The 22,336-nt window shown below is 48.4% G+C and overlaps 1 long non-coding RNA gene across 1 annotated transcript; it reads left to right on the forward strand.

Moving 5' to 3' along the window:
• Positions 1 to 564: 564 nt before the first annotated feature.
• Positions 565 to 19,794, forward strand: LOC138847035 (uncharacterized). Its single transcript, XR_011384650.1, has 4 exons — positions 565 to 731; positions 5,744 to 5,881; positions 16,114 to 16,229; positions 19,425 to 19,794. It is a non-coding gene; the product is annotated as an uncharacterized lncRNA (long non-coding RNA).
• Positions 19,795 to 22,336: the final 2,542 nt, after the last annotated feature.

Raw genomic sequence — 22,336 nt, forward strand, 5'->3', positions numbered from 1 at the left:
CAGCAGAGGATGGCCCAAGTGCCTGGGCCCCTGCACCTATGTGGGAGATCTGCCCTGGCCATTGCAGCCATTTGGGGAGTGAACCAGAGGATGGAAGCGCTCTCCATCTCTCTCTCTCTCTCTCTCTCTCTGACTCTGCCTTTCAAATAAATACATAAATCTTAGAAAAAAAAAAAAAAGGTGGTGGGGAGTAGGGGGTAGAAAAACTTTACATTAAAGATGCTGGATGGAGGACAGTTCTTCCCGAGCAATCCCCTGGGAAACCCCAAGTGGGCGTAACCAGGTGTGAAGAGGAGAGGTTGCCCAGGACAGTGGTCAAGCTCATTAATGACGGGACCACTTGGCTTGCCTGGGTCAGGCACTGCCCTTCTCTCTGCTGCCTCCAGGAGGGGACAGCACCCAAGATAAGGACCCCAGAACTACTTTTTGAACGAAGGGATATGTAATATACCCAGGGGAGCCTCAGGACTTGGCTGCTGGGCTAGGTCGGGACTTGGCTGCCGGCCTTGTTAGGAGGGCCTCCATAACCCCGGGGGCTGAGGTGGGAAGGAGAAGGGGAATGATGTCATTGGTTTCCTGCCTGGGGTCGCAGCCACACGTGTAGCTCTCTGAGGATGGAACTTCGGAATGGCCGCAGTGGGCTGCTGGAGGCCACTCACGTGAGAGACCCAGATGCAGTTCCTGGCACAAGGCTTCAGCCTGGTCCAAGCCTGGCTGTGGTGCGCAATTTGGTAAGTGAACAAACAGATGCAAGCTCTCCGTCTCGTCTTCCCCTGTCTCCCCCTCTCTGTCGCTTTCCCTTTCAAATAAATAAATATCCATAAATCAATGAATAAATCTTAAAGAAGCACAGTGTGTAAAAAAAACTGGTAAGACATACATGCTGTACGTAGAGGCGAATGTGTAGATTTTGAAAAACATTTTAAATCTGGGGCTGGAATTTCACCTGATTTCAACACCGTAGTTAGAGCAGGGGAGGGTTTGGAAGTCTTGGCAGGAAGCTGTGGTCTGAACTGTGCCAAGCGAGGCTGGAGACGCAAAACAGGTCTAGATACTGCTAGGAAGATTCGTGTTAGGAAATTTAATATAAATTGGGATAAGTCATTTGGACAGCTTTTGGGTTGCTGGCAATATTCTGTTTGTCAATCTAAAACTATTAAACTTTGGTTACTTCATGTTCTTTTCCCCCTGGGTTGTATTTCTGTACTTATGGTATTCTGTAATAAAACATTTTTAAAAACAAATACAAACCAAGACTGAACACTAGATTTGTGATTCCTAAGCCTTGCCGCAGCCTTTGCACAGCTGGGGAGGCTTTGAAAAACATCGGCTCCCCGTCACCGCAAGCAAAGCAGTCTCCAGTCATCACTCTCAGGTTGATTGGAGCGCAAACCGACCTCCAATCTTAAGTAGACTCTATTCACAGATTTTTAATTTTTTTTATTTTTGACAGGCAGAGTGGACAGTAAGAGAGAGAGACAGAGAGAAAGGTCTTCCTTTGCCGTTGGTTCACCCTCCAATGGCCGCTGCGGCCGGCGCGTTGCGGCCGGCGCACCGCGCTGATCCGATGGCAGGAGCCAGGAGCCAGGTGCTTTTCCTGGTCTCCCATGGGGTGCAGGGCCCAAGCACTTGGGCCATCCTCCACTGCACTCCCGGGCCACAGCAGAGAGCTGGACTGGAAGAGGAGCAACCGGGACAGAATTTGGCGCCCTGACTGGGACTAGAACCTGGGGTGCCGGTGCTGCAGGCGGAAGATTAGCCTATTGAGTTACAGTGCTGGCCTATTCACAGATTTTTAAAATATAAAACTAAGACTTAATATCTTGTGGCCACCTGGGGACTGAACCAGAGAATGGAAGATGGTGTTCTTGTGTGCTCTCTGTCTCTGTCACTTTTTTCAAGTAAACAAATAAATAAATAAATCTATAAAAAGAAATATTTGAAAATGTCCTCATCCTGGATTTGAGGAGAGAGTTGAAATAGCCAAAGTAGGCAAGTGAGAAATAGCGGATCAGCAAGAGGGATACGGCTATCTGCAGTCAACCATTAAAGTGTGCCTGTGTGTGCACCTGGATTAGTGACAAATTCTTGTTGTTTTTGCCCTGCTAAACTAGAAAGCACTAAGTAAGAATTCTGGGCTATTAGGTAAGGAAGCAAATGCTTGGTGGCTCTTACTGTTGGTTTTTTATGTTTTGATGGAATAGGTACAAGGGTGCTTCAATGAATTCATGGAGGAAAATGGAATTAAAAATCTGAGTTTATTTAGGTGCAAAACCTGTTTTTCATAATCTATATTTCCTATATATTACAAAAAATTTGCTTTTTTGCACCAAAGTTTTTTGGCATCAAAATAAACTCGCATTTTTAACATCATTTTCCTATTAACTTTTTGAAAACCTAGAAACAATGATGAAATTTCGCATTAAAGACTTTTTCAGCAGCCAGGTAAGTAAAAAAAAAAATATCTCCTTCAAAGGCTGGTAGGTTAAATGTTTGAACTTGGTCAGTGGCTGCAAGTGAATTTCTAATGCCTTTTTTTAAATTGGGTTTAGCTCTGAAAGGAATTGTTAAGTGTCCTGGCATTAGGTACGGTTTTTAAATATACCCAATAATGTCATCTTGATTTATTTCTCCAAAGAATGAGGAAAACGGGGTGTTATGAGAGAGTCAATGCCTGCCAATGAAGCTTCCTGCCTTAGAGTTCAATTTCCTGATGCCTTATCCTCAGGGCTGTCTTATTGTGTTGGGCCGGAAAGAAAGGTCCAGGCTTTGCAAGCTACTGCCCGAAGTGTGTTGCTACACCATACGACATCCCAGAGACAGCGTGTCTTCACAGCACTGATAATGACAAGGACCGCGTCTTCACGCTCTTGTCTTCTATGGCATCATTAATACCCTAAAGAAATCTGATCAGGCCGGCGCCGCGGCTCACTAGGCTAATCCTCCGCCTTGCGGCGCCGGCACACTGGGTTCTAGTCCCAGTCGGGGCACCGGATTCTGTCCCGGTTGCTCCTCTTCCAGGCCAGCTCTCTGCTGTGGCCCGGGAGTGCAGTGGAGGATGGCCCAGGTGCTTGGGCCCTGCACCCCATGGGAGACCAGGAGAAGCACCTGGCTCCTGCCTTCGGATCAGCGCAGCGCGCCAGCCGCGGTGGCCATTGGGGGGTGAACCAACGGCAAAGGAAGACCTTTCTCTCTGTCTGTCTCTCTCTCACTGTCCACTCTGCCTGTCAAAAAAAAAAAAAAAAAAAAAAAAAGAAAGAAATCTGATCAGTTTCTTCAGCACCTCTGCCCGGACAGCTAGTGTACTTCAGCGTGGGGAAACGTTTTCAGTACGTCCCACTCTCTTCTTGATAAAACACACGGACAAGACATGCGCCCAGTGGCTGGGGCCTGATTGAGCTGATGGTTTTCATGACTTCCTTGGTACTTCCTGCATACTGTCAAACGGCATTGGTCCTTAGCAAGGGAGCCCTCGGGTATAACCATTTCTGGGGAGTTAAGTGAAGTAGATGGCAAAACTGGCCCTGGTTTCTCACCCCCTCCCTTGCATCTATGCCCTCTGCCATAGAAGCTGGCAGCACCCTCCCACTCATCTGAGTTGGCTGTGGGACTCGCTGTGGCCTGGTGCAACGCTAGGAAATATGACACAGGCGAGAGTTTGCACATCTGTGTTCTTGCTCCTTTGAACCATCACATGTTGTGACTAGCCCAGAGGATGTGACCCATGGGCTACACACGGAGTGACCGCTACCTCCATCCCAGACTAGCTAACAGCCAAATGATGCCCAGATATTCGAGAGAAGCCAACCAAGGGCTGCCTACTTGACCCACAACCAGGGCTACCTTCATGACCATGTCACCGTTACAGTTGATAGGGCACTGCGCTAAGAGAGGCCCTATGCTTATTTCAGTGCTCTGTTGCTGCTGTCTTGAATTTCTTGCTACGTTTCAAATAAGGGGGCTTGCATTTTCATTTTACACTGGGCTTGACAAATTATGTGGTTGGTCCTGCCTGTGTCTGAGCACTGACACCTGGGGCAGCCTGGCTGGGACTCCAGGAACCACCCAGTTGGTCAACAGACTCATGAGAACAATAAATTTGGCCGGCGCCGTGGCTCAATAGGCTAATCCTCCACCTGCGGTGCCAGCACCCCGGGGTTCTAGTCCCGGTTGGGGCGCCGGGTCTGTCCCAGTTGCTCCTCTTCCAGTCCAACTCTCTGTGGCCCGGGAAGGCAGTGGAGGATGCCCCAGGTCCTTGGACCCTGCACCCACATGGGAGACCAGGAGGAAGCACCTGGCTCCTGGCTTCGGATCGGCACAGCGTGCCGGCTGTGGCGGCCATTTGGGGGGTGAACCAACAGAAGGAAGACCTTTCTCTCTGTCTCTCTCTCTCTCACACTAACTCTGCCTGTCCAAAAAAAAAAAAAAATTCTTCTTCCTGAACCGTCTTGAGTTTTGTGGCTGCTTTGCATTGCCACAGCAATAGATCCTGATGCACCCAAGCTCTTTATGCTGCATATATAGCTGGTTCTCCATCAACACTAGCTCCAACACACTTTTATCTGCATCAAGTCTCCGACAACAGTGTTAGATTAAATGAGATATAGCCCCTGTATTTTGGTTTCCAATGGCAACAACACCTCAAAATTATCAAGTATGTCTTTCTCGTTCATATATGTGTTACACAGATGCAAAGAATTGGGCCGTACTCTTTCCCCTAGTGGCTTTGCTCAGTGATAAAACAAAACATTGGCTGGCATTGTGAGAATAATAGTACTCCCATCATACTTGTATCCTGTTTGTGCTATGCAGCACACAACCCTGCCACTAGGTTTGTTCAAGATTAGCTTTGCTTCTTTCCCAGCATTCTGTTAGTCCTAAATGTGGGGCGAGTTTTACAAGCATGTTGACAATACTATGACTTTGGGCCAGCGCTGTGGTGCAGTTGGTTAATGCCCTGGCCTGAAGTGCCAGCATCCCGTATGGGCACCGGTTGGAGACCTGGCTGCTCCACTTTCGAACCAGCTCTCTGCTGTGGCCTGGGAAAGCAGTGGAAGATGGCCCAAGTCCTTGGGCCCCTGCACCCATGTGGGAGACCCGGAAGAAGCTCCTGGCTCCTGGCTCTTGGCTCCTGGCTTCGGATCGACGTAGCTCTGGCCATTTCGGCCAATTGGGGAGTGAACCATCGGATGGAAGACCTCTTTTTCTCTCTGTCTCTCCTCTCTCTGTGTAACTTTGACTTGCAAATAAATAAATAAATCTCTAAAAAAATATACCATGACTCTTGGGGCTGGCATTGTGGCTCAGCAGGTTAAGCCACCATCTGTAATGCCAGCATCCCATATGGGCACTGATTAGAGGCTGTTCCACTTCCAATCCAGCTCCCTGCCAATGCACCTGGGAAAGCAAATGGAAGATGGCCCAAGTCCTTGGGCCCTTGCATCCACATGGGAGACCCGGATGAAGCTCCTGGCTCCTGGCTTCTGCCTGTTGAGGCCACTTTGGAAGCAAATCAGCAGATGGAAGTTCTCTCTTTCTCTCTCTCTCTCTCTCTCTCTGTTTCTCCCCCTTCTCTCTAGGTAATGCTATGTTCCAAAGAAATAAAAAGAAACCTTTCCAAAAAAGTCAACAAAATTTCTTTAAAAAAATATATCGTGACTTGCATCTACTTTGTCCTCTCTGCATTTAGTAAGTAAAATGGATCACTTTCATGCTAGGAAATAGTATTTTGTTCTTGGTTCAGGAAAAACTACCAGTTGCCCAGAGGACACGGAAAATGACGCGCAGTCTCTGCCAGCCCCAGGAAGCTACCTGACAGAGTTGTCTCAGATAATACGCATGGGAGACAAGAGGAGGAGAAACCTCTCATTCAGTAATTCAGGTACGCACAGCCACGTTTCCCACTCGCACTTCTCCGTCTCAGCTGCTTGGTGACATCATCACACTCACAGATGCTCGTGTCCCAACAGTCCTCAAGTCCTATTGGCTAATGATGCTTCTGAATCGCAGTGTTTGTACTACTATTTATATCACTGCTTTTACACTTCAGTGAACCACCACATTTTAGTCATTTATCTATTTTTGTTCATCAGAGCCATAGCACAACAGAATAGTAACCGAAGAAATGCAAATTTTACCCACATAAACAATAAGATGCAAATGAACCGCTAAGAGAAACCACATCCCGGTAGCAGAATTTTAACCTCACCCTGGTTAGAGTTGGACCTATTTGTGCCACCTGCACCCTTGAACCATGGTTAAGGCTGTAACAGTACTGGGTAACTGTTTTCTTCCATTTCAAATTGATTTTTTCCATTGTTTATGCTACAGAACCTGTTGAATTATGTGAGGACTGTTTTACCAACAAACTGTTCACATTTTAGAAACACTGACCTAAAGGAAAAAGCTGGAACTCTTCAGCATGACATAGCCCTATCAGCCATTCCCTAACCTACTCCTTTACAGCTATAACAATATTTACGGAGCCCTAACCACGTGATCTGTTATCATCCTAAGCATTTCGAATGGATTCTCTTTCAAACTTAAAGTAATCCTAGGGAGCTAGTTACTATGGTTATTTATTTATTGATTTATTTATTTTTGACAGGCAGAGTGGACAGTGAGAGAGAGAGAGACAGAGAGAAAGGTCTTCCTTTGCCGTTGGTTCACCCTCCAATGGCCACTGCGGCCGGCGCACTGCGCTGATCCGATGGCAGGAGCCAGGTGCTTCTCCTGGTCTCCCATGGGGTGCAGGGCCCAAGCACTTGGGCCATCCTCCACTGCACTCCCGGGCCATAGCTGAGAGCTGGCCTAGAAGAGGGGCAACCGGGACAGAATCTGGTGCCCCGACTGGGACTAGAACCTGGGGTGCCGGTGCCGCAAGGCAGAGGATTAGCCTAGTGAGCCGCGGCGCTGGCCACTATAATTATTATGACAGATTTATAGGAGAACGTGAGGCTTGCAGAATTGCTTGCTCAGGGGCACAGATCCAGCAGGAGGAGGAGCAGGGGTGCGGGGCGGGGTGCGGACTTACCTAATTCTTGCTGTCTGTGCTAAGTGGGCTTCCTACCTTGCCTCTTCGACTTCCCCTGGGCTCGCTCTCACGCACAGTCTCGGAACGTCCCAGCCAAGTCACACAAACTGCTCTTCCCCAGTGAACTGACCCTTCCAGGTCTGTGCCTGTGCCCAGTTTGCTCCCTCTGTCTGGGAAATTGTCTGTTGTCTCTCTCATTATAGTCCCCGAAGATGTCAACTCCCCCTTCATCGCCCAATTCAAGAATCTTCATGCACGAAGTCTTCCCTTCCACCCACATTCTGGGATTTTTTTTTTTTTACCTTGTCTGTAATATCAGCCTGAATTTTATTTCTTGTCATTCTCTAGACAAAAATGCAGAAACGTCTAGAGTGACAGCTAAGTTATTAAGAATTACAAGATGACAGAACGTAATTCCTGCACGGGGCCTGATTGCTCCCTCGTCTATCATTAGTCCACTCCACTTATCGACTGATGCCTCAATGCATAGGCGCCTCCTTACCCTACAACGTCTTCAGGCAGTGATAGGACAGGATTTTTTTTTTTTTGACAGGCAGAGTGGACAGTGAGAGAGAGAGACAGAGAGAAAGGTCTTCCTTTTTGCTGTTGGTTCACCCTCCAATGGCCACCATGGCTGGCGCGCTGCGTCCGGCGCATCACGCTGATCTGAAGCCAGGAGCCAGGAGCTTCTCCTGGTCTCCCATGGGGTGCAGGGCCCAAGCACTTGGGCCATCCTCCACTGCACTCCCTGGCCACAGCAGAGAGCTGGCCTGGAAGAGGGGCAACCGGGACAGAATCCGGCACCCCGACCGGGACTAGAACCCGGTGTGCCAGCGCTGCAGGGCGGAGGATTAGCCTAGTGAGCCGCGGCGCCGGCCTATGGACAGAATTAATTCTTACGGCGTCTGTAATAGCAGCTAGCGAATTTCATGGGACAAAGAGAATGTGTTTTCTATTTCACACTTTCCAATTTCTCTCTGAGGGTGAAATCCAGGATAATAGATAGTTTCTAAATTCTAACTCTGGGAGACAGTAGGGATATTGCTCGTGGATACTCAGAAAATATCTATGAAGATGACAGTTATGTGTCTTTGGGTCTGATGGTAATTAAGAAAGGTGTACATGAAGCAGTTCTATTCCCTCGGAAAAGAAAACACCAAGTAGTGATTTAGAGCCATGATCTCGAAATTCTTTTGAAAACTCACTTCGGCAGTACACATGTTGAGCCCATGCCTCTGCCACTGTGCGCATCTGCTCACAGCCTGTGTGTGTGGAGTACTGTGGCAACCCTGAGTGTATTACAAAATCCTCATGAAATGGGGATGCAGAAGAAAGATGTAAGGAATGAATATTTAAGCCCCGTTACTGTCTCTCCTCACTCGGATCTCGTGGACCTGCTGGGATGTTGGCACGTTGCTGCTGTTGGCAGATCCCTTCACTGACTCCTTGGAGCCTCAGCTTGCTCACCAGTAAAACAGGAAACCATCATTATATCTACCCCACCGTGTGGTGGGGATTAGAGTCATCCAACATTTGTTTAGCAAATAAGTATTAGTGGGCTGCTAGTCTGGGGTATGTTAAGGTTGATTTCCTAGGAAATGGCATGCATGCGAGGACGAGACAGCTTGCTCAGTGGCAGGCACATGCACCGTGTTCATGAAGGTTTTCTGGGAGTACTCCTCACAGAGCAGCTCGGGCAGAGCCTGGCCAAAGAAGAGACCACATCAAATGCCTTCAGCTCATCTCCAGAACTGTGCGGGGAGTACAAAGCCTTCCTCTTCCAGGGACACGGATTGGATGGCTTCACCTTCTCAGCAGGTTTATCTGCAGAATAGGTGTGATGTAACAGACCCCCGAGCCAGACACCCACAGTCTGCACGCTGACTCTACCACTGACTGCGCAAGTGGTTCCACCTCTCTCTGCCTCGGCTTCCTCATCTCTGCAATGCCTGCCTTTTTTTTTTTTTTTTTTTTTTTTTTTGACAGGCAGAGTGGACAGTGAGAGAGAGAGACAGAGAGAAAGGTCTTCCTTTGCCCTTGGTTCACCCTCCAATGGCCACCACCGCTGGCGCGCTGCCGCGCTGATCCGATGGCAGGAGCCAGGTGCTTCTCCTGGTCTCCCATGGGGTGCAGGGCCCAAGCACCTGGGCCATCCTCCACTGCACTCCCGGGCCACAGCAGAGAGCTGGCCTGGAAGAGGGACAACCGGGACAGAATCCGGCGCCCCCACCGGGACTAGAACCCGGTGTGCCGGCGCCGCAAGGTGGAGGATTAGCCTAGTGAGCCGCGGCGCCAGCTGATGCCTGCCTTTGAGGGCTGTTAGAGTACCTGAGCTTTTAGTTATCACAGGCCTGATACTTGACAGTAAGCGTTGCATAGGCTTGTTTTACATGTATGAAAAAATTAATCCAAGAGGCGGATTTCTCCATTACACCAGCCATTAACACGCTTAAATCATCGTCGCTTTCCTTGTTCAAATTCCATTCTCCCCAAACTTCCATTCACGTGTTTGTGTGTGCCTGTATGTGTTTCTAACAGAGTGTGAGCTGAGGAGCCGGCACAGGTAGATGGTTCCAGAGATACGATTGTTCTCCCTCTAATGGTGATGTTGGTGAGTGTGGGCCCACACTGCTGGGCTTCCGGAAGCCATGACACAGGCTAGTTTCAAAGCCTCTGTGGCTGAGAACTGCCTCCTGATCCACTCCAGCAGGCTTCCAGGCTCCACAGCTGAGTCGCTCTTGTGCATCTCTGCCTTTCTCTGAATCCAGCCCTTTTCCATACGAAGAAGAGAGAATGGCAATAAATCTCCTAGTGCCTTCTGGTGCTTTTCTTAATCGTGTCATTGACGTTTAATGTACATGAGTACCTGCACATATCTGAAGCCTTCACTCAACTGTTACCAGTGCGACCACATCGTGGGAGGATGTATAACACCATCAGCAGCCTAAAATCCTCCTTCTTGGCCCTCCAAGTCAGCACCTGCTCCCACAGGCCCGCTATTCCGAATTCGATTATGAGAGATTTGTTTTTCCTATTCTAGAATTTCACATGAATAGACTCAGACAGAATGCAGTATATCTTCTTTCACATCTGGCTTCTTTTATTCAACAGTACATCTGGGAGATGCACTTTTTACTGCTGTGTTATACTCCCCTTATGCCTCCCAGCTCCTAAAACTCTCTAAAATATTACTTCAAAACACAGGGGCCGGCGCCGTGGCTCACTTGGCTAATCCTCCACCTGCGGCACCGGCATCCCATGTGGGCACCGGGTTCTTGTCCTTGCTGCTAGTCCAGCTCTCTGCTGTGGCCCGGGAAGGCAGTGGAGGATGGCCCAAGTGCTTGGGCCCTGCACCTGCATGGGAGACCAGGAGGAAGCACCTGGCTCCTGGCTTCGGATCGGCGTAGTTCCGGCCGTAGCGGCCATTTTGGGGGGTGAACCAATGGAAGGAAGACCTTTCTCTCTGTCTCTTTCTCTCACTGTCTAACTCTATTTGTCAAACAAACAAACAAACAAACAAACAAAAAACCTGCAGCGGGAAGGCATGGAAGGACAATCTCACCTACACAAGATTGGAAACCCATCTACCTAGGTGTCTGCGTCACGAGTGTACTTTTGTACTTTTCCGCACATGTGCCCTATTTAAAGATTTTTAAAGGTAATGCACAGTCTCAATTCTTGCAGATAAACTTTCAGTTGAGAAGCAATAGAAAGCTCAACAGGCCCACACACGTGCACGAAGGCGGCAGTGATCTGGGGAGCTCAGGTCGGGGGCAGAAAGGAAGGCACTTGCTAGAGTTTTTCTCTTCTAGATGAAGGCTGTGGCAGAAAGGCCGGGAGCAAAGCTTTGAGCAGATTCGCAAGACTGGAACAGCAGTCGGGATTCGGGCCATTCAGTTCTTGGTCTTTCAGTTAGGCCCTAAACGCCTGTAGATGAGGTCAAAGAGTGAGAGACAAGACATCTCTCACAGGATCAGAAACCCATACTCGCTCACCGGATTAAAGTGGTGTTTCTGGCCGGCGCTGCGGCTCACTAGGCTAATCCTCCGCCTAGCGGTGCCGGCACACCAGGTTCTAGTCCCGGTTGGGGTGCCGGATTCTGTCCTGGTTGCCCCTCTTCCAGGCCAGCTCTCTGCTGTGGCCAGGGAGTGCAGTGGAGGATGGCCCAGGTGCTTGGGCCCTGCACCCCATGGGAGACCAAGAAAAGCACCTGGCTCCTGGCTCCTGCCATCGGATCAGCGCGGTGCGCCGGCCGCAGCGCGCCGGCCGCGGCGGCCATTGGAGGGTGAACCAACGGCAAAGGAAGACCTTTCTCTCTGTCTCTCTCTCTCACTGTCCACTCTGCCTGTCAAAAAAATAAAATAAAATGAAATAAAAAAATAAATAAAAAGTGGTGTTTCTTTTCTATCTTTCTTTTTTAAAAGATGTATTTGTTGCCGGCGCTGTGGCTCAGTAGGCTAATCCTCCGCCTTGCGGCGCCGGCACACCGGGTTCTAGTCCCAGTTGCCCCTCTTCCAGGCCAGCTCTCTGCTGTGGCCCGGGAGAGGAGTGGAGGATGGCCCAAGTGCTTGGGCCCTGCACCCCATGGGAGACCAGGATAGGTACCTGGCTCCTGCCATCGGATCAGTGCGGTGCGCCGGCTGCAGTGCGCCAGCCGTGGTGGCCATTGGAGGGTGAACCAATGACAAAGGAGGGCCTTTCTCTCTGTCTCTCTCTCTCTCACTGTCCACTCTGCATGTAAAAAAAAAAAAAAAAAAAAAAAAAAAAAAAAAAAGATGTATTTGTTTTCTTGATGGACAGGGTAACAGATTGAGATAGAGAGAGAGAGTGAGAGCAAGAGCTACAGAGATCTTCTATCTGCTGGTTTACTCCCTAAATGGCCGCAAATGCTGGAATTGGGCCAGGTTGAAGTCAGGAGCCTGCAGCTCCATCCAGGTCTCCTACATGAGTGGCAGGTCCCCAAGTACTGGGCCATCTTCTGCTGCCTACCCAGGCACATTAGCAGGGGCCTGGATCAGAATTAGAGCCACCAGGACTTGAACTGGCACCCTTTGGGATGCCACCATTACAGGGAGCAGCATAACCTGCTGTGCCATAACGCCAGCCCCAGGTGATGTTTCTTAACCTACGCTCTTGGACATGACACAGTGGCCCGTGAACCTCAGATGGGAAGGAAAACGATAAGTTTAGCTATATACATGCTAATAAAATTATTACTACCTTAAATTATGAAAGTAGACAATAAACCATGGTAATTTCAGTAGTACCATGAATTTATCACCAATAGAAATCACAGATATTTTTATATCACATCACACCTGTCACAGGTATTTAAAAATATCATTTATACCTACAGCACTTCAAAAACTACTGTAATACTTGACCTACTACTAGATTTTTAACTTTAATACATGAATAACAAGCACATGTATTAGTGCACATATGATTTGTTTTTAAAAATTTGTTGGTGAATGTATTTCAGTAAAAGCTGTTTCCTTTATAATGTTAAGTACTCTTTCATATTTCTACACATATAGTTTATACTATGAAAGAAAACATAGATTTAAGGAGACTACTTACAGGATCTGTAGCACAAAAAATATTGAAGAACTCCTAAATGAAGATGCTCAGGGCACTAATAGATAAATCTCCTACTACTTAAGGATTTTAGTACATTTCTATTATGGAAAGAATAAGAGAACAGCAACAAAAAAAGACAATTCTTTCAAAGTAGAGAACTTGTACAATATGATTAATAAATTTGGCATTGCATATATGAAACTCTACATCCAACAAATGCATAATATGCATTCTTTTTAAGCACATGTACTGGTTAAGAAAATCTCACCAAATGTCAAAGGATGAAATCATACAGAGTTTGCTCTCTGACCATAGTCAAATTAAAATAGAAATCAATAAGAAAACTAGAACTGCCCTCCATGTATTTAGGAGTTAAGGAATATATCTTAAGCAATCTTTTTCTAATGAAAACTATAAAATATTTGGAAATGAATGATATTTAAAAATATTACACATAAAAACTAAGGAATACAGCTAAACCATGCTTAAAAGGAAATTTGTAGCTTTAATCACATTAGCCTAGTGAGCCGCGGTACCGGCAACACAATCTTTCAAGGCAAGTATAAAACAAATATTTCCCAGCTCATTTTAAGAGTATAATATAGGCCGGCACCATGGCTCAATAGGCGAATCCTCCGCCTGTGGCGCCGGCACACCGGGTTCTAGTCCCGGTCGGGGTGCTGGATTCTGTCCCGGTTGCCCCTCTTCCAGGCCAGCTCTCTGCTGTGGCCAGGGAATGTAATGGAGGATGGCCCTGGGCCCTGCACCTGCATGAGAGACCAGGAGAAGCATCTGGCTCCTGGCTTCGGATCAGTTGCACCGCGCTGGCCGCGGCAGCCATTGGAGGGTGAACCAACGGCAAAGGAAGACCTTTCTCTCTGTCTCTCTCTCTCACTGTTCACTCTGCTGTCAAAAAAAAAAAAAAAAAAAAAAAAAGGAGTATAGTATAACCTTACTGCCAAAATGAGATAAGGACATCATGGCAAAGGAAAATTACAGAAATGCTTCTGTCATGAACACAGATGTGAGAATGTGAGTAACATGTAAGCCAACACATATTTAAAAATATAAGCTAACAAATCCAACTGTATAGACAGGATACTATATCCTCATGGTTAGATTGGGATTATTCTAGAAATGTAGGAGTTAGGTAAAAATTCAAAAATTAATAGAATTCACTACACCAAAAGAGTAAAGTACAAAAAAATTCACTTTTGTGTCTCAAAAGACACGACTATTTCTAAAGTTCAAAATGATTCATGACCAAAGGAACAACAATCTCTGAGCAAAAGAGACAGAGAGAGGACTTTTCGTAACCTGACAAAAAGTAAAACAGCAAAAACGAATCCCCTCACCAAACGTGTTACCTAATTGTGTAATGTTGAGAGCTCTCCCTTTGATTCCAGCAGGAGACGAGGATAATTACTTTTACCATTTGTATTATATTGTTTTTAAAAGCCTTAGTGGTACAATGAGGAAAGAAAAGAGGAATAACAAGATACAAGGATTGAAAGGAAACTTGTAGAAAACAGCTTGACATTTTCTTGGAAAGCTGACTTATCCATAGTCTATGCTCCAGCACTTTCAGTTCTGTATCTGAAACCTCAAGAAACCCTTGCACAAGACACAACAAGACATGCCCAAGAATGTTGATTGGAGTATTGTGTGTGGTACCCAGAAACCGGGGGGAGGGGGGAGTCTAAATGCCCATCAGGAACAGAATGGGTAAGCAAACTGTAGTACATTTGTGATTTACATCAGTGAAAATGGATTGCCTATATATTTGCACATACAAACATGAATGAATCTCAAAAATATAAAATACTGAGCAAACTAAACAAGTCACAGAAGACTATCTACGGTATGGCTACTTACAACTTAAAAAGTCGCCGAAAACCAAATAATATGTACAATGCACACATGTATGATAGAAGCATAAAGAAGATGGAAAAAAGAGATTGTTACAAAACATCAAGATGGGGGAAGACATTGTAGCACAGTGATGGGGCAGGCATTGTGGCACAACAGGTTAAGCTGCTGCTTGGGATGTCTGCATCCCATATTGGAGTGCCTGGTTGGAGTCTGAATTACCCCGTGTTTCCAAGCCAACTTCTTGCTAACGTGCCTGGCAGGCAGCGGGTGATGGCCCAAGGATTTGGGTCCCTACCACCCACATGGGAGACCTGGATGGAGTTCCCGGCTTCTGGCTTCAGCCTGGTCCAGTCCTGACTATTGTGGGCATTTGGGAAGTGAATGAATAATGGAAGATTTCTCTCTTCTTCTTTCTCCTTCCCTTCCTCTCTCTATTGTTTTGCCTTTCAAATAAATAAGTACATCTTAAAAAAAAAAGAAAAAAGGGTCAAGATAGAGATTGTGTCCAGTGAAGGTGGCAAGAGATGCTACGAAGGGTGTCTAAGGTTTTGTGTGGCTGTTAGAAGGGCATTTTATTCTCAGGCAGTGTGTGTGTGTGTGTGTGTGTGTGTGTGAACTGTACCTGTTTTATGTGTTATATATTACATTTGAAACACTTTTCCAAAGCAGTTCCTTTTAGATGTATTGACAAATTTACAGAAAATACAAGGATGGAAGAATGTATCAAAAGCCTCCATGATCAGGTAATCAGTAAAGTCTAGACTTCAGAAAAACCTGGAGGACAAATAATCTGATTTCTTCATATAAATTTTTAGGAAAAAAATATAAAGGAACCTATAAATTATAAAATATTTAAGAAACATATATTTTAAATATTTCATTCATTATTTTAAAGGCAGAGTTAGAGAGCGAGAGAAGAGGAAAAAGAGAGAGAGAGAGAGAGAGGAGAAAGATCCTCCATGTGCTGGTTCACTCCCCAAATGACTGTGCCAGGCCAAAGCCAGGAGCCAGGAGCTTCTTCCAGGTCTCCCACGTGGGTGCAGGGGCCCAAAGACTTGGGCCTTCGTCTGCTGCTTTCCCAGGTGCATTAACAGAGAGCTGGACTGAAGTGGAGCAGCTTGGACTGGAACTGGCACCCATGTGAGATGCCTGCACTACAGGCGGCAGCTTTACCTACTGTACCACAGTGCCAACCCCTAAGAAACAGACTAATCAATTGCCAATGCAGATCTTGTTTGGATACTCAATTATAGATTAAATAACATGACAATTGTAGATATGTGAACACTAACGCTATCTGATGACAGAGGTTTATTCTTGGGATGTGGTGACAGTATAATGGTTATGTTTGAAAAGTGAATCCTTGGGGCTGGCATTGTGGCATAACAGGTTAACGGCCACTGCCTGCAGTGCCAGCATCCCCATGGGCTGAAAATTATTGAAGCCAATGACGGTATACAGGGTTTCATTAGTCTATATTTATATACGCTTGACATTTTGCATAATGAAAAATAAAATCAAGACCAGGAACCGGGGCAAAAAAGAAGTACATTTTGCTAAATCAAGTTCTATATTGAAATGGAAAGAAATAAAAGAGTACGACATTTTGGGTTTCATTATTTTCTCAGCTTGCTCAGAATAGCATCATTCCCTCCCCCACACAAGACCACTTCTATCAGACTTCAGCGTAGCGAATCACCTGAGATTCTTGTCACAATGCAGATTTGGAGCCAGAAGATTTGGGGTAGGGCCCAATAATGTGCCTTTCTAACAAGCTCCCGTGTGATGCCGGTGCTGCTCCACCTCCAAGCATACAGTTCTTTCCTCTTCATCGTGCTCCCTATCCCTGGAGCCCGCCACTTACTCTCCCTCACTCCTTCGGGGTTCCACTCCCATTCTGGTCCAGCTTACACGCTGACGCTTTTACAATTGTTCCCTTGGAAACTCCTTCACATCTTGCCCTCTTCTATTCAAAAGTTTTCATTATTATATTATTATTAATTTTTACTTTGTAATCACCTGAAAGGCAGAGAGAGAGAGAGAGCTCTCCAATCTGTTGGTGCAAGCCCCAAATGCCTGCAAAAGCTGAGGTTGGGTCTGGTCAGAGCCAAGAGCCTGGAGTTCAATCTCAGTCTCCCATTTGGATAGCAGGGACCCAAGTACTTGACCATCACCTGCTGCCTCCCAGGGTGTGCATTTTCAGGAAAGTGGGATCTGGGGTAGAAATGGAACTCAAACCCAGACACTTTGATATGGGAAGTGAGTGTCCCTAGTAGAGTTTTAACCAACGCTCCAAATACTTGCCCCTATCTTTTAAAAAATATTTATTTCAAAGGCAGAGAGACAGAGAGACAAACAGACAGATAGAGAAATAGAGTTCCCATTTGCTGGTTCATTTCCCCAAAAGCACACGATGGCCAGGGCTGGACTGAGGCCAAAGCCAGGATCTGGGCAGCCAGTCCAGGTCTCCCACGTGGATCCATCACTGTTGCCTCCTGGGGTCTGCATCAGCAGGAAACTGGAGCCAGGAGCTGGAGCCAGGAATGAAACATAGGCGCTCTGACCTGAGATGCAGGCGTCTTAACTGATAGGCCAAGCAGCCACCCTGACATCTTGCTCTGCTCTAATCTGGAATCCACTTGGCAAAACTTCAACCTCACTGCACCCTTGCACCTCCAGGTGTTTGAATACAGGGATTCAAAGGCTGATGAGGAAAATTACCCAATTTTCAGTACATGCTCTCTCTCCTCAGGAAGCACTCCGCTTTGCCCCACCACCCTATGGCTTGCGCTGGCATGCTCGCTCTCCCTTCTCCAAGATGACCAGTTGCTCAGTGTGGTAGCAACATCTGACCCAGTTAACTTCCTTATTCCTGAAACATTCTCCATTCTTGACTCCAGAGACCACACCCCATCTCCCGCCCCCTCTTTCAGTCTCCTCTGTGGGAACTTCCTTTATCTGGTGTCTAAACGTTGGAGCAGGCTGGGTTCCAGCCTGGCCTTTCTTTGGTTTCTCCTTAACTCTAAGCGAGTTCAACTGATCTTCCAAATGTACACCTGGAGTCCGAGCTTCTGTGAGTGCACCCCACTGTCTATGGCATCTCTTCTTAGGGGTCTCACGGGAGGGAACTGAAAGATAATTGGGTCCAACATGGAATGTTTGATCTTGGCCTGCCCTCTCTACACCCTCTACCTTCACCCCAAAATACTCTGGTCCTCCCCTAGTCGCTGCATTTTGGAAAATGGCATCACCAGCCTCGGGGTTTGTTAATATGTCCCTCTCCTTCAACCCCTGCAGCTAAGCCACCAGCAAGGCTTGTGGCTTCTACCCTTTAAACATTTATGAGGGGCTGCCATTGTGGCGTAGTGTGTACAGCTGCTGCCTGCGGTACCGGCATCCCATATGAGCGCCGTTTAGTGTCCCGGCTGCCCCACTTCTTTATTTTTTTATTTTTATTTTTTTGACAGGCAGAGTGGACAGTGAGAGAGAGAGAGACAGAGAGAGAAAGGTCTTCCTTCCGTTGGTTCACCCCCCCAAAATGGCCGCTTCGGCCGGTGCACCGCGCTGATCCGAAGGCAGGAGCCAGGTGCTTCTCCTGGTCTCCCATGCGGGTGCAGGGCCCAAAGACTTGGGCCATCCTCCACTGCCCTCCCGGGCCACTAGCAGAGAGCTGGACAGGAAGAGGAGCTACAGATTTTTTTTATTTTATTTGTTTTCTGGCTGCCCCACTTCTGAACCAGCTCCCTGCTAACGTGCCTGGGAAAGCAGTGGAAGATGGCCCAAGGATTTGGGCACCCTGCACCCACGTGGGAGACCAAGAAGAAGCTCCTGGCTCCTGGCTTTGGCCTGGCCCAGCACTGGCTGTTGCGGCCGTTCGGGGTGTGAACCAGCAGATGGAAGATCTCTCTTTGTCTCTCCCTCTCTCTGTAACTCTGCCTTTTGAAAAAAATTTTTGATGAGGCCTGACCATTCCCCTTCTATCCCAACTGCAATTACATTAAACTAAATTACCTGTCTTCTATTTCCCAAACAAGCCACCCGTGTCTTGCCGTTGGGCCTCTACTTCTCCTGGTGCTCTGCCTGGAACACTTAAGCCCATCAAGCTCCCTGTGGCCCAGATTTAATTATGGGGCAACAATCTGTAAAGTTTTCCTGGACTCTAAGTCGTTCTCAAATCGTCCTGCCAGGGGGCCTACTACACCACATCCACCTTATCCTAGACACCGTGCTGCCCGTGTCCAAAACTGATCCTCTGACCCCTGCTTATTCTAAGCAGAAAACAAACTGATATATGACCAGGTGTAAGTTAATCTCTAATCACAACATTGGCTGCAACCCTCCCAATATTGGAGGGGAACAATCCAGCTTATCTGTTAGAATTCATTCCGTAGTCTAGAAAAAAAAATGGACACCATATTTTGCAGCTTCTTCTGTCAAAAGGCATCCATGGTTCTCTACCCTGTGAATCTGGGCTTGCCCATGTAACCTGTCAGGACCAATGGGGTTCTAGCAAATACAATGCCAATGGATGCTTGCAAAATGCTTGTGGGTGGGGGTTTCCCCTCCTCTCGCGGCTTTTGGAGTCCAGCTGTCCTATGGAGAGGACTAGCCTAGCCTACTAGACAAGGAGACACAGGACCAGGTCAATTTCAACTGCTTCTGCCATTAGCAGACACCGGACTGAGACCAGCTCCGAACAGCCAGCTCTCAGCTGACCTGCCAACTGACCAGCTGGGTGAGCGAACACAGGCAGAACCACAAGTGCTGCTCACGTGACTCCAGCTGCCGTCCCCAACACACAGAATAGTGAGCAGCAAGTCACTCGATTCTAAGTCACTAAGTTTTGAGGTGGTTCGTAATGCAGCAGAAACTGATGCCTCTACCTCTCGAGGAAGTTTTTCTCATGCTTCTCGCCCCTTTCTGCTGCTTACCCACGTAGAATGTTTTCACGGCTGCTCACGGATCCTGGGATGGAACCCAAGTCACACAGTCCCGCATCCTCTGGATAGCCTTGCCCTGCCTGCCCCCCCAACCCATGCTCTGCTTAGCCCACCAGCACTCTGGCTGCCCCCCCAAGGGAGTCCAGCCCTGCCCCACCTCCAGGCTGCTGCCTGTGTGACTTCCTCTGGCTGGAAGTCCCTTTGGGACTCTTCACCTGGCTGGCTCCTGCTCCTCTCTCAGATCCCAACTTGGACACGCCACCGTCAGAGAGACTGCCTTTGACCAGCGCTTCCCTCCTGAAGTTGTCTTCAGTTAGAATCAAGGCAAATACCCAATTTAAAATAATAAATTGTCTTGGTGGTATTTTACAGCTGTCTCCCCGCTGGAGGGCAAACTCCATGAGAACAGGATTTTTTGTGTTTTGTACACAAATGGAGCCTGCAAACTTGCACAGTACCTGTCATTTACTATTAGAAAGCTATCTTTTTTAGGTAGTTTACCATACTAGTGGTTAACTGTGCAGGCTCTAGAGAAAGACCACCATGACCCAAATCCTAGCTCTGTTACTAGCTGAGCGACCTTAAGCAAGCAATCTACCAAACCATTCCGTGCCTCAGTTCCTCCACCTCTAAAATGGGGATAAACATAGCACCGTCTCCTGGAGTTGAAGGGTGGATTGTCCTCCACAGTTGGGGACTGCTTCTTACTGAGCAGCTGTGAGCACGCCTGGGTAGCCATGCACCAGGAACTTCTAACACAGCTATCGTACCTTCTTCTGTGGCTCCAGATGCTGCCATGATTAAATTCACATTCAGCTCCCCCTCCTGGCTGGTATCCCTGCCTCATTCTGCAGAGGTGTGGCTTCAAGGTCTGAGCCAGCTCTACCAGATGCCTTGTGACACCTGAGTGAGTTCCCCAGCAACAAGCACTAGATTTCGGTTCCTGCCTTTGGCCCTGATTTCTCCCACAGAGAGCCAGACCGTTGGGGTCAGGCGGCACTGTCTGCTGACTGCTGTAGCCATGTCTCCTATCAGTTGAGGATCCGCTAGCCGAGCCGAGATCTGGAGCCACAGCCAACCTCCTAAGAAACAGTTCTGATGGACCCAAGAAATGTACCCATCTCCCTTACACATACTCTCACACACAAGCACACAACAGCAACTGGGCAATCTCCATTGTCTTAGTGGACAAAAAAAATTTTTTTTTTAAGAACGGTCATTTAGTACACTTGCAATCACCAAGTCCTTAGAAGCTGGTCCTTCAAGTTCTAGGCTGGAAGAACATTCAGTCTGGGTCCCCCAAAAATAATTTTAAAAAGGAGAGGGGTGGGGGAGAGAGGACGAAAAGAGGAAATAAGGGGGAGGGGTGGAGAAGGAGAGAGGTGGGAGACTTGGAGGAGCAAGAGGCAAGACTGGGAAAGAGACAGGCGTGGAAATAGAGAGAGGCAGAGCCGCAGGAGCTGCTTCCTCCCTGCCCAGGAGGCCTGCGTCTGCAGGGCAGGGCGGGGAGCTACTGCAGCTCCCCAGAGCCCGCAGGCACTTTGCACCCTGCACCGTGCCCAGTGAGGGTGCCCTGCGCATGCTAATGAGGCTGGTGAGGACAGCTTCACAGATAATTGCTCCAAGTGTTCGGTAACTTACCAGGCTGGAAGTCAGTGGGCTGCACAAGGATGGGGCACGGCTGGTGGGGAGCCCCCAGCAGAGGGGGCCTGGTCTCCAGGTACCCGGCAGCACTCACAGGTTAGTGGCTGCCAGGCGACGGGTTTTCCATTCAGTCAGGCACCACCCCAAAGGTAGGGAGAGCCAGACCAAAAGGCAAAGGAGAGGAGGGGAACCTGCTTGTGTTTTTGTATTTAAATTGTTTTTGAGCCCACGTAGCCCCGGGAGTCACATGCTGCCTCCAACATCACCGGAGCCATCACATGATACAGGTCCCCCATCATGTGATGGGACAAATCTGCCTAACTTCGGCAGCCCCCACCCCGCCCCACGCCGGCTCGCGGACCGGCAGAGAAAGTGTTTCTGGACGAGCGCCCCCTCCCAGAAGAAAACCAGCGACGGAGGGGGTGCAGATGGAGAACCTCGGAGCCCGGAGCCCGGGCTGGACTGAGATGGTGATGAATAGCCGATCCGCCTTCCTCCTTCGTCGGGAGCTCCTGCGACTTGGAGCGGTGCCAGCCTCATTTGAATTGCAGCCTTTGTGAATAGCTCCAGTGTCGCCACCGCCACCACGGCTCAGCAATTGCAGGGCGTTCGGGATCTCACCACATCCCGCCTTCTGCAAAGCTCAGCTCCGCTGCTCCCCTGCCCACGGCTTCCAAGCCCCCTCCCAGAGCAGTGGGAGGATGGGGAGGGGGAGCGGCAGGAGGTGTGTGGTGGGGAGACTGTGCAGCCGGTTCTAGAAGGGGAGCGGGCTCCAGCTGAGTCTTGTAGTCCTGCCCCCTCCCCGGCTGCAGTAGGAGTCAGGTGGGGCCCCGTCTGGCTCTCTGATTAGGCTGTCTCCTTTTCACTTAGCTCTGCTGTCTGCGGAGATTCCTCTGTTTCTCTCCCTCCCTCCCCCGCCCCCCCCCCCGCCTCACCCCCCCCCCTGCCCCGTGGGTGTGCGTTCTATGTTTTTCCCCTTAATCATTTGGTTGAAGAATCGGTTGGGCTCTCTTCCTCCCGTTGTAGTAACCCCCTTCATTCCCTCCATCTTCTATTAACATTTTTTTGTGGAGCCCCTATTACGCTGCAGGTCTTGTGGGAGGCTCTGAGCAAGGGGAAAGGGGGAGAGAAGCGATCTGACAGAAACTCAGAAAGCAGGACCCCTGTCCTTGAGCTCTGTATTGCCTGCTAGACGACAGGAAGGCACATGGATGCGGCAGATGCAAATCTCAGAGGCCCACAAACACCAGTGTGCAAACAGGAAACC

The sequence above is a fragment of the Oryctolagus cuniculus genome, chromosome 19 (assembly GCF_964237555.1).
Source record: "Oryctolagus cuniculus chromosome 19, mOryCun1.1, whole genome shotgun sequence".
Classification (NCBI taxonomy): domain Eukaryota; kingdom Metazoa; phylum Chordata; class Mammalia; order Lagomorpha; family Leporidae; genus Oryctolagus; species Oryctolagus cuniculus.